The sequence below is a fragment of the Rhea americana genome, unplaced genomic scaffold (genome assembly GCF_003343005.1).
Source record: "Rhea americana isolate MKP2758 unplaced genomic scaffold, rheAme1 scaffold_27, whole genome shotgun sequence".
Taxonomy (NCBI): domain Eukaryota; kingdom Metazoa; phylum Chordata; class Aves; order Rheiformes; family Rheidae; genus Rhea; species Rhea americana.
In genome coordinates this window covers 1,864,710-1,877,407 of record NW_028186390.1, presented here as the reverse complement: position 1 = coordinate 1,877,407, position 12,698 = coordinate 1,864,710, and the positions used below count along the sequence as shown (strand labels likewise).

At 51.5% G+C, this 12,698-nt stretch overlaps 1 protein-coding gene across 1 annotated transcript in view; it reads right to left on the bottom strand.

The window, feature by feature from the left end:
* The window catches only part of SSBP3 (single stranded DNA binding protein 3), a 44,575-nt gene extending 39,161 nt beyond the window's left edge, over nt 1–5,414 (bottom strand). The window contains exon 1 of the mRNA XM_085307987.1: nt 5,392–5,414. The gene's annotated coding sequence lies outside the window, so the exon portion shown is untranslated. The remainder of the gene's footprint in view (nt 1–5,391) is intronic.
* Between the last annotated feature and the right edge of the window lie 7,284 nt (nt 5,415–12,698).

Below are 12,698 nucleotides of genomic sequence, written 5' to 3'. Positions count from 1 at the left end.
GCGCGGGGGGCCGGGGCCCGGCCCGAGGGGGCTCCTCCTGCGGGGACCTTCCCGCCCGCGGGGCGGCAGCACCGCCCGAGCCGGCGGCGAGGCTCGGTGCAGGCGGCCAGGCAGCCGTGYGGCCTCGGGGACGAGGGCCAGCAAAGGGGAGCCGCAGAACGGGGCGCGAGTCCGACRGGGGCCCTGTTCCGCACCGCATCCAGACCCGTCGGAGGTCTCCTGCGTTACAAATGCAMCATGAACGTGCTGGAGGCTTCTGCAAGAGATCCAGTGGTGAGTCCTCAGTGTCTCAAAGGTTGGCTTGAAAATCCTTTGCAACACCACGGTTGTCCTCCAAGAGCTGGCCGGCCGTGGCTGGCCCTCGGCAAGCCTTCAGGAGAGACGCAACATTGACCGCGGGGCGGTAGGAGGAAAGCCTTCGTTGAAGGAGCTTGAGGAGGCTCACGAAATCCCAAGCTTTCTATGAAAGGTGAGCTTAAAGGATTCCTGAAACCTTCTTTTCCAATTTTGAAACCACGTGACAAAAGGATTTAGCAGTACCTGCTCAGGACARCAGGCAGAGATCAAACGGCACACCTGTACCTCAGTACCCTCTTAGGAGGTTTTCAGTGCTGCCACTGAGAAAATAAAAATACTTTTTATTGCTACAAGACGGGGAGCAGGGAAGCATCGCAACACGTGCAATGGAGGCAGAGAGGGTCGTAGAGTCCCTCTTCTAAGACAGGGCCAGTCCACACAGCAGACATCTACCATCACACGCAAGATCCCGACCCGACCGGTGCTTCCAGGCAGGGAATCTTGTTTCCTTACTCAGTTGTGAATCACTGGGCACATCAACCACAACGGAAACCCAAACAATCCCCCGCACGGTGCCTGAAGGTTTCTGCGACCCCCGGCTCCGTGGGGACCTCTCTTCCGGGCAGGAGAGCCCGTGTCTTGTTCGTGGTCTCTCAGTGACTGGTTGAGAGCAGCCTCAGACAGGCTGATTAGAAATGCTGGCGTGTCCAAGTGAAGAACTGGCAGGACTTTTCAATCCAGCCATGCACTCACTAATGTGCACAGCGAAAAGTCATCCTGCCTCAGGATGAAGYCAGAGCTATTCAAGATAGACCACATTAGCTCAGGACTTACAAGAACATGCCTCAAAAGGCCAGCAAGAGGGGACTGCCTTGTTTCAAACCAGCCTTTGGGATATTTATTCCTACAGGTTCCAAGGTGCGGTTTTAAAACTGGTAAAAAAAAAAAAATAAAATAAAATAAAAATAAAAGCTTTGTCCTGCACACAGCATTTCACAACCCTTGAACGCTGCACAAGTATGAAGCTGCCAACCATCCTGCATCTGTCTCCTGCAAAAGCAACACTGGCTCTCCTAAAACTCCCCGCGTCTGCCAGTTACACGAGAACTGGCAGGCACGTCGCTTCGGTCACGCTCTAATGCGAGACGCGTGACCTCCTAAGTGCCGTATCTCACACCTGTAACGCTGTAGCTTGTTTCATCCCTCGGGGAGAGGGGTTTTATTTGAACAGTACGCAGCAGAGCTTTACCGGGACAGCAAACCAGGGCTTCTTCACTAGCAAAGCTCTCAGTGCCGACAGTGCTTAAATCGCAAGCAAACAGATCAGTTCTGAAAYGCGTCAAACTCGAGCAAAGATGCAACACGTGAACGTGCGCATATAAGGCTGCAGAGATCCAGTATCAGCAAGAAAATCCATGGGTTCCCAGTCCTCGCCTGCAAGCCCAGCTAACAGCCTCCAACAACTGCTGCAAAGAGACGCGGCAGCGCGTCTCCTTCCCCGCCGGCCCGTTCGCCCACCCTCGGCGTGCAGGGCTACTGCCCTTGCACCAGCYGGCAGCAGGCAACATGTACCCTCTTCCACAGCTGCTTTGCTTTGCAACCTGGCAGCTCAGCTGAAAAGAGCCATCAAAGCAAGCTCGAGGTGAGGCACCGGGTTTTGCGGACGGGGAGCCGAGCGCAGGCACATGCTCCCCTCYGCCACAGGGACTATAACCTGTTGCAGAGGGGCAAAGCAGATGGCTGGGAGCAGTAAGATCTTAAACTGCTGCGGCGAAACCTGCCAGAGTGCATCTGTCAAAGCCCTGTGGAAACATATCTCCTGGCATATCTGACTTGCACCCAGCTCCCTCCTCCCAGCCCCGCTGCCGCTACCTGAGCTAATGCTTTCCAGGCTGCTTAGAGAACCGAAGACAAAACCGCAGGGGGAAGGCAGAGGTGGGCAGGAACCCTCTGCACCCCAGCAAGGGACCTTTCATGCTCTTTGTGGTTTTCCCCACAAGCGTCACCCTCGGGGGCTAGTCCGGCTCTGGGCTCATCATGTGCCGGTTTGGACCCCCCGCCCCGCGCAGCACATCCTGCTGGGTGGGCGTTGCTCACGTGGCACCGCTGGCAGCCRGCTTCTCCGAAACTCAAACCCATGCTCCGGGCAGGATGCGGAGTCAGAGGCTTGCAAGGTCGCAGCCCTCCCCTCTCTGCTTCAAGTTGGGTGGCAGCTCAGTGGGGGCTGCCCAGAAACAAGCCAGTATTAATCGTTCCCATAAATCATTCCTGCGCATCTGCCCAGCTGCAAGGGGTCCGATGACAAGCATTTTTCACAGGGTGAAAAAAAAAAATAAAAAAAGTAAAATAAAATCAGGCTCTAACAGTCTGCAGGAGCCCCGTGGCTTTCCCGCAGGGCTGGGCAAGCCAGCTCCCGTGGGCCGGGGCGTCAATCCAGCTCCTTGGCACACCGCATGCTCTCTGCTTTACAAGAAGGTCACGGGGAGTTTAAATCAGCCTGATCTATCTGCAATTAAAGGCAGCTGAAGCTCCTATCTTTCAGGGAGCAAAGAACAGACTTTGTACCCCACTTGCAACCACCTTTGAGAGTGGAGAATGGTGAGGGCATCAAAACCAGGAGTAAGGCGGTGAGCTGCTCCAGCCAGCAAATTCCCTGGGAGACCCTTCGCCTTACGCCTTCACGCAGCGTTTTAATCCTGCCCCTGCACCARGGCTCCTCGTCTCCCCTCGGTTTCCCCCGCCAGCTCAGCAACTTTCTCCTCCTCCTTTCTCCCCACACGCGTCTAATCCTCCGAACCAGCACCGGCTAAATCCCTCGGAGCCATATGGAGCTTGAACCACGCGCATCCCAAACCGGCCTCCCGAAAACAGAGCGCGGCCAGCGGCGGCACCTCGCGGGCGCCCACGCTGGGAGATGCCGCCCGCAGCTCCCCGGGAAGTGCTCCTCCAGCCCGGCGCCTGGCTGCGGCCGAGGCCTCAGCGGCCTGGGAGAGGACCTCCCTTGGTCACCAGCCTGCTGGAAGTTGGGACTAAAAACACTCTTTAAACCAAGACAAGTGTAGCTGCTCATTCTTCCCCCTTCCCCTCCCCAAAATAGACCATTTTGTTTATCACAGTTATTTGTGGGTGCTGCCCCGAAAATACTGTTTACCAGGTCCAATAATTGCTTGAGGCATTGGAAAATTAATAGAGCAGCTAGAGCGAAGGACAGGAGGAGTAAATCTGACGTAAGCTACCGTGTAATTCAGCAGTATTCGCAATAACTGGTGGCTTTCTTCACAGTCGGGAAAAGCCAGGGGCTAATCTAGCTTGGAGGCTGCTCAGTTTTTCAGCTACTGGTAGGACGGGATTTTTCAGGAGGAGGAGGAGGAGGAGGGGGCATCAAAATAGTTTAATTTCCAGAGCATTTTAACTATTAAAGTATGTTCCAAAGGAGAATAAAAGGTGCGTCTCTGTGGAAGGGAGAGGGAATTCATCGTACAACGCTGTGAAAGGAAAGAGTCGGCACAACCCCATCTATGTACTGAAAACGCGCAATGCCAAGGATACCGAGGACAAATAATTACATTTTTTTCCTAGCTACTGTTAGCCAAGGACGTCTTGTTTTCCCTTTAGAGGGAAGGGAGAAAAAAAAAAAAAAAGAAAGATCTTGCAGTCTTCAAGACTTTGCCAGCACCAGCCAAGTTCCCACCCCAACAAGCCATCTGCAGCACTAGACACGGCGCTAACTYGTCACTCGGCTTTTCGGCCGAGGTGCCCTTCATGCTCCGAGCAAACAGCAGCAAACAGACAGCTTCAGAAAGGCTAAAGGCAATGCTTTTTTTTTTCGCCTAACCTTTCCATGAAATAGGAAACGCCGCTCTAAAGAGGCCCAAAGTTTTATTTACCTTAACACGTGTTTTCTAAATTGCTCCAGCCCCGCTGGGAGACGTTTTACGCCGCCCGTTCCAGACGCAGCCAGGTTGCGGGGCTTTCCTGGCGAAAAGTCCCTGGCGTATTTGGTAACTTAAGCGCGGTCGCAACCTGGCTAGCAAAGGGCCTTGTCTGTGTGCACGGGGCCTTGTGGCTCCGCACGCAACGCTACGGGAAGATTTCTGATACAAGCAGCTCAGCATCGTATTAATCACTTTTCTGCCTGCTGCTCCTAAAGCACAGTCAGTCCAGTTAGAGTAAAGTTCAAGCTATGCTTTGCTTAAGGTCTACAAAATGYAATTATTGCACTTCTAAGAGAAATTCTCCCCATCAGAAGAAGAATGTTAATACAAACGTCACGTTTATGAACTGGCAGCTTTTTGAAGCAGACTCTCAAGGTACCCTATAAAACCAGCATGCAAACCCCTGCCCCTTGACCCAACGATAAACTGTTACGTGAGGCAGGAAAACTAGTCTTGAAAGGGGAAAAAAATTAGCTTAAGCTTTCAGACAGTAGGAGAAGGTGGGGGGGGGGATTTGAAAGCACCAAGAATCACTGCAAGGTCTTGTTTAGACTGACAGCATTAAAGAAAACCTGGTTACAGAGCGGGGGGCAAAGAGTCCAACAGATTAATAGAAAATGATTAGACGAGGGAGGGGATAAGCACGACCGTACGAGCTGCCCGGGCTGCGGTGCACCGAGCAGCAAGGATGTTCAAACCGTGCTGGCTCAAATCTGAACTACACCCATGAGCAAGCAGCGGGAGCCCTTGCGGCCATGAACCGCTGATGGAAACTTCCTGCTTGGGGGTTGCTTTTCTGTTTTTCTGTTTTTTCAACCCGCCGCCCGACATCCATAAATAGAAGGCGCCGCTCAGCTCTCGGCGTTCGGAGCCGGGGCCTGCTCTGCCGAGGGGGCTCACCTCCCGCGGGGGGACCCCGGCAAGGGGCCGCGTCCCGGAGACGGGCACCGCGCGCGCCCCGCCGGCGCGGCGCTGCAGGCACCGGGGCTTTTTAGGTCACCATCTGCAAAGCCACGCTCGCACTCAAGTCACCCCGACGCGCGCGTCGCAGGGAGGCTCCTCCGGTCAGCCGGGCTGTCTGCTGCGGCCGGAGAGCCCCGCGGCCTTCAAAACCCGCCGCCAGCACCGTGTCCCGGACCAGCTCGGGCCTGCGTCTGACCTTGCGCAGCCGAAGACCTTTGAGTCTGCAATTCTGCAGTTTGGGGACCGGAGCGCAGAACAGGGCCAGGGAGAAAAGCTGGCAGACTGCTAGGAGGAGAGGTATCATCCAGGAGGCTTGTGTAACGCTTGGCTCCTACAACTAGCTTTCAGCTTCTGCAACGGTGAGTCTCAAGTCTCCTGGATTTTTCTCTGCTCCGCGTCCCGGCGCGACGGGAGCCCGTTGCTGGAAGGACACGGAAAAGGCACGCGTCCACACGGACACATCCACGGCGACTCCCGAACGCTGTCTGTCTCAGCACTACATACAACACACTCGAGGAAAAYAAAACAAAAYAAAATAAAAAGCCTTAAAYTCGTTACGTTCAAGCCTCTACATCCCGAAAGGCCCTTAAGGAGGTCAGGAACAGAGCCGGGCTCCTCCAGCCGAGGGCCGCGAGCCTTCGGCGCGGCTCCTTGCACGAGACCTGGTTTCATTTGCCGGGCTGCCTAGCTCGGCGGGGCGGGGGTAACCCCGCCTGAGGCGGGCAGGACCCCGCAGGCGCACGGCGCCCCGAGCCCAAGCCCCGAGCTCCAGCCCAGCAAACCATGCGGCACCAAGGCATCTTTCGCTGACCCAAACCCGCCGCCTGCCGCTCCGTCCGGCGCGGCGGGGGGGGGTCGGGGCACGAACCAGAGCAGCCCCGGGAAGAAAAACGACCCCTTCAGCGTGCGACCGGGTGAGATTACTCGAGCTAGGAGCCAGGCAATTCCCATCCTGGGAAAACTTTTTCCAGATACTGCAAGGAAGTGACATCAGAGGCCGAGCGCTTTTTACGAGCGCAGCACCCCGCTAAGCCGCACAAAGCGGGAGGTGGATTCGAAAGGCTCTTRTTGCAGGGAAGGGCCTCTTCCATCTTCCCCCAGGCCTCGGCTTTTGTACTGCCTTTACCGCAACAGCCCTGACCGGATTCGTTAACTCTCATCTCTAAGCTGGGCCTCCTTCGCGTGGAATTACTGCGGATTTCACCTCGAGGCAACAGCAAAAGGAGGCGGGGGGGACGGGGGGGGGACGGCTCACAGCGCTTCACTGGGGCCATAAAAGAGACTGGTTAAAACAACAGAGTGCGGCTGGGGATAGACACATGACGGTTTTAAAAAAAGTATAGAGTCGAGGAGATTTTGATGGTTCTGCCAGAAAGAAAAAAAGTGTCTTCCCACTTGCAAACACGAGTTAATTATAGAAAAAAGGAACAGGAAAGTGTTAAAACCATCTGTGCCACAAGGAAAATGATACGGCCGCCTGATTCCAGGCAGCAGCGATGACAGCTGTTATATACCATGCAGGGCTCTAGCTTGGACTGTTCTTCCCAAGCAAGGTGCAATAATCCAGGCRATGGTAGGCGTGGGTGCCACTGGGAATTGCAAAAGCACTACGGATCCTTTTATCTGCACTAGCTTTTCAACGCCGCTCTCACCCGAGCCAGCTGAAGTATCAGGCCCCAGCACCATGCCAACAGGTCCTACCAACCCGAGCACGTACTGGGGTCCCCAGTGGGAGCGTACGAGCTGCGCTGCAGCACGCTGCCGTTGGCGCAGGTACCTGAGCTCGGTAAGGCACGTGGAGGTCAGTTTGTGGCTACAACGTGCCCTGCAGCTGACAGCATCGTACCYGGCGCGACAAGGCCGACAGAGGAGGAAGGGGGTCTGCTTTCAAACTGCTGGGACCCAGACATTGCCTCCTAGCATGCTTACCACGCAGGCACCGTGCTACTCTTTCTAGAGGGTGAAGAGAAATTTTGGTAAGTCATCCTCCCAAAGTGACCTCCTCCACTTATGGGGCAGAAGCTCCAGGTCTGGCTAACAAGGCCACCTCCAAACTTGCTCTTCGTATCTTTTATATGGGGATGTGTGCCTCAGATGTCTGTCCCTTGAGATGTTTCTGCTCCAGTTCTTAGGGAAACAAGGGCTGTTTGAGGATGCTGACTACCTGCATGCTGCTTGGGGAGCTCTCATCGCCTCTCCCATCACTACGTGCACCACCTCAGATGCCTGGACTTAAGTTCACAAGACAGATTTGTGTTCTGTGGTTTTATCCCACACGCTCGACAGCAGGCTGCGGGCAGCTTCAGTGCTTCAGCAGTCCATTTGTGCCAGCACCACATTTCGCAAAGGGAGGGACGCCAGAGAGCGCGAGGTTTACGAGAGGCCAGAGATTAGCACAGGGGATCCAGGCAGCGAGTGCAGAAAGCAACGGAGAACTGCCCCTTGTTGGGTCGCTCACATCCCACCGCTTACTGCAAGATTCACTTTGATTATAACCTCTTCACAAATACTTGCTATTTATTATTATTATTACTATTATTTACTATTTATTCTTTAAACAAAACAGGGACCTTAGAGTCCATGTCTCAAATAGCTCTGATATTACTCTCAGCTCCCATTTACTTCAAATCCCCATGTCCCCCCAAACCTGCCTGGCGACCCCAAAATGCAGGCAGAGCTGGGGCCAGCCAGGAGGAGGCACAAGGTGGTTGGTGCTCAGCTCTTCGCAGCCAAGCCAGTCTCTCCAAGAAGCTACCGACAGACTCCTGCCTCTCCATTTGAATCCCGAGACTGTAAAGAAATTCCTGGCAACCAACTAAATCAGCACTTGTAGTCTCAAAAGAAACGAGCCGAGCAATCAGACATTTAAACCTCGCGTGCCGCCTGTAGCCTCACGCTCCCAGGTTCTGCAGGAGAGCGACTGCCTCCCCGGCGCCCGTCACCGTACCCAGCAGTCCCTGGGTATCGTGCTCCTCAGAGGGAAGCACAGGAGATGTGTCCTTCTTTTGCAAATGCTGCTGATAGCAGAGGAGACGGAAGAGTTTGAAACAGCTGGAGAAGACGCATGGATAGGGCGCAGCCTGACGTAGCCGAGGGAAAGCGAAGACGAGACTGTCCTGGGCGAGCAGGCTCCCGCCTGATCAGCCGGCCAGGCCACTGGGAACATGTCTGCATTTGATTTTATTAGGGACATTCAGGCTGGATGATGCCTGAACACGCAACTAGTGCGTTTCAGAGGAGATCTCATGCTGATGAGCTTGTATACAGATTCACCACGGAAAATAATTAACCATAATTAAGGGCTTCTGGTTTATGGCTCAAACAATTGTTTAAACAGCAGAGCTCTGTTCAAATTAAGTTCAGGACTTGCCAATAAGTATTTCTTTACTGTGATACAGTTCAGTTTCAAACTTCTGCTCCAAGCAGCCAGCTAGCCAGCCAGAAAGGGACTAAAGCTGTTTTTCCTGCTAAGAAGTGCAGAGCCACCACAAACACATGAGCTGTGAGGCTGGACCAAGCCAAAAAAACATAGTTTTTCAGCAAAAGCTTACTGGGGACAGGAGAAGGTAAGGAAGAAAATGGTAGCGAAACATTGCCAGAAGCTGGAGTATGCAGTAACACACTAACCATCGCAGAGCAAGCAGTTGCACGAAAAGCAGTAGCTGTCGCTGCGGCGCGATGGCTTTCTGGTGTTGCACGGGAACGGTACCTGCCAACCCGCCTCGGCGACGGAAATCCCACTGGGAGCGGAGCAGCCCAGCCCACGTGCACGACACGCACGCAAYGCGCGCGGTGCGAAACGCTGCCCGCGCCGGGGCAGCCAGCGCTCACACGGTCTGAGCGCGCTTCGCGGCGATTAAAGGCTTTGACTGCTACGGTGGCAAGGCAGCGAAGCACGCACCACGTAGGATATGCGACTAAACCCGAGCGCAATCCAGCCAAGGCTGCAGACACGTACTAGCTGTGCCTTGAGAAAGGAGGTGTTCCTCTGGCACGTGTCCTCGTCGATGCTGACCAACACGCACGCAGAGCAGAGATGCTCAGAACGGAACGGAGGAGATCTGATTTCTTAATAAGCTAAAGATGAAAACGGTGAGGAGGACAGAGGGAGCAAAGTGGAAAAGGGACTAGGTTGAATGAAAACCAAAATGATTCTCAGACCAACTGGCATGTTGGCTCAAAGTGTCTAACGAGTATTTCATCCTCTTCCCCATAGCATCTACCCACAGAACTCTCCCCCAATTCCCTCTCCACCCACAGCACCCTCTCCCTATGGAGGGCATATGGCAAATCTCATGTAATTAGAGAGATAACTAGCAGAAATTATAAGCAAGTTTGGTTTCTCTTCCACCATGAGCCACTTTTAAAAACAATCCTTGATCTTCAAAACAGAAAATCTGAAATAATGCACTAGGAACCACCTCTTCAGCACTGATCTGTGAGAGTCTCCACAACTACTAAGCTTTTTCCACCTCCTGTCCCCCAAAACACTATGCCGAAATCAGAAGCTACTGGCACTAGTCCTGGACTGTGCTCATTCCAGAACAGGGAAGTGAAACCTGACTTCCAAAATGCCTTTCTTGTACTGGCTCATAAATTTTGCATCTTAGGAAAACTGGGCAAAACAGAGTTAAATGTTAAGATCAATATTCATATTGAGACAGCTTCTAATAGGTTTTAGTTGGTTAAGTAGCCTTGAGATTTTTTGCCTTGAAATGCAGTAATGCAGATATGGTAGTACACTGTCCAGATGCACTCTAAAAGTAATTTATAGAATTGTGCTCTCTGGAGTAAAGAGCCATTGAGAGAGAATATCAGGTTAGTAGGGTAGCATAAAGAAATTGAGCTTGGGTGAAAACCTGGAAGCAGCTCTACACAGAATAAAACYAAAAGTTTTTTTTTTCCTTTTCAATTAAAACCAGACCTCTGTTAACCCTATGTTGTAGAAGAGGGAACTCGTAAGTGTGCTACTGTCCAGGAGAACAGAAAATTAGCTTTAGGGCTGTGATTCAAGACTCGTTTTATGCCAGCTTCACAGCAAAAACAAGGCAAATCCACTACCTATCTCACGCAGATGTTCGCATCCTAAGAAACCTACAGCTCTGATGTGCCCCAGATCCACGAAGATGTGCCTTAATTTCAGATTAGAGAGATCGGATTGCATAGCCTCTTCAGCCAAAGATTTCAGAGCACTTTGCAAGCATTGAACTAATCCCATGAAGTAGAGCACCCATCATCAGGAACGGGATTTGCCCGTGAAGCTACACAGAAAACGGAGGAACAAGAATTCACCAGCGAGTCAAGAGGGAATACAATAAGGAACAGTCCTGCAGCAGCGAACAAGTTAAAGCCATTTCTAAAGCGAGCGAGAAGAAGCTGTCTGCAAGAACACAGCTGTCCTAAGCACATAAAGCATCGCAGCTCAGGCTGTCCTCCGAGGAGAGCCCATTTCTGCGTACCAAACGCAGCAGAGGTCTGACAATGGAGCTCTGTTCCCCCATACGGCTGGAACACTGTGTAAAGATGTTCAGGCTTATTCTGAATAGTTTGTTCTCTCTAAGGCAGGTCCTGAAGCCATTTCAGAGCTATCGAGTATGAAAAGCCCAGATGTTGCCACAAATCAATAAAAGTCTTTCTGCAGTTTTCTTTTGAGGAAAGGGAAAATCTTGCCCGCTACTCTTCTATCAAAACCCAGCAGCACTTGGTCTGCTGCTGCCACCAACAGCAGTAGCAGCTCCAAACCCGATCGTTCATCATCCTCAGATGAATTGTACCATCAGTGCACGGAGATCTGATGGCAAACTCCATGTTTCACAAGTCACGTGCAGTAAAGGAGGACAGGCGGAGACCACAGCTGTTGGTCACGCAAGATTTATGGACTGAGTTGGCTTTAGTTGTCTCCACTCCTTTGGGAAAACTCCAGTTTTAGGGACAGATTAATGATAAGAAATTAACATAGTATCAATATATCCTGCTTCATAGTTTGAAAAGTTCTGCACTGAAAAGATGAAGTCCAGTGGATTTGCAGTGATTTAGCACCTTCAGCACCTCAGAACTTATGTCTTCAATATGTCAGTAAATCTGCTAAACAAGGAGGTTTCTTGAGGGCTATTTTTAAGATGGATTACCTGAAACCATGCCAAGTTTTATCACCAGTTTAGTCCAATGCAGAAGAGCCTGGCACGGGGAGAAGTTTGCCGATTCTCAAACTTATCAGCAAGTATACTGGAGTGGKGCTTACGCACGAGACAGACTTCCCTCCAGCAGAGCAGCAGACTGGCCTTCTCCGTCTGCAGCAAGCAGAGAGAGGTCCCAACGCCACTCTGCAAGCGCAAGGAGAGCAAGGATTTCGCTGGCAGGAGCGCAAGCATGCCGCTGCAAAGCACGGCAGTAGCTTCTGTTCCACTAAGTTTAGGGCAAGGGAAGGTAAGGCTTGCTTATACCAGCTGAGCTTCAGACACCAAATTAAGGGCCATTTAAAGAGAACAGGAGACAATTCCTTCAGCAGCCTAACAGAGTATTGGGAGAATGGTTAAAAGGGGGGAGAAAAAAAAAGGGAAAAAAAAGAAGACGGTTTTGCACTATCAGAGTCTCAGAAGTGATTAAAAAAAAAAAGAGAGAGAGAGAGAGAGAGAGAAACCCACAAACAAAAACCCCCAAACAACACAAGAGCATTTAAGGAACGTCTCAGGAACTTCTGAGCCTGAAACCTTCAACAGGTCTCTGCTCCCAGAATCATAAAAAACATTCAGAGAGAGAGAGAGAGAGAAACCCACAAACAAAAACCCCCAAACAACACAAGAGCATTTAAGGAACGTCTCAGGAACTTCTGAGCCTGAAACCTTCAACAGGTCTCTGCTCCCAGAATCATAAAAAACATTCCTCTCCACCAGGAAGAGCACGTGTTTGTGTACTTCTTTAGAGACACGGGCTGGAGAGATCATGGACTACTGCTAGCTCCGCCTGCAATTTTTTTTTCAGTGTATGATCTAGGAGCACTGTGGGAAGTATACACAGAAAATGACCGTACCATAAAACAACTCAACTTTATGACCTGAACATTTTAAGAGGTAGCAGAAGCCTTTGTATTGCGGACATAACTGCAATATATCAGTTAGCGATCACTTACCCCAAGATCTAGCACTCTAGATTTTGTAGCAAATGCTGACTTAAAGACCCATATCAAATACATTATGATACCACTGTTTCCCGTTACCCACACTGATGATTCAATTAATTTAAAAACAGCAGTGAAATTTAATTTCTCTATTAACCCTGCAATCCCCAACAACAACAAGCTGAGAAGACAGCAGCAACCTGTATAAGTTTGGTTGGTGCTGAAGGATGGGAAGAAAGAATAGCAAAGGAAGGAAAGACAAGGAGATACAGATGTGATCTGAGGAACAGGAAGCAACGGAAACATGAGACTGCACTAGTTTTTTTCTAATCCCTTTGCAGGAACATAAGTGTAGGAAAGTTAGAGGGAAAAATATGATAGATACC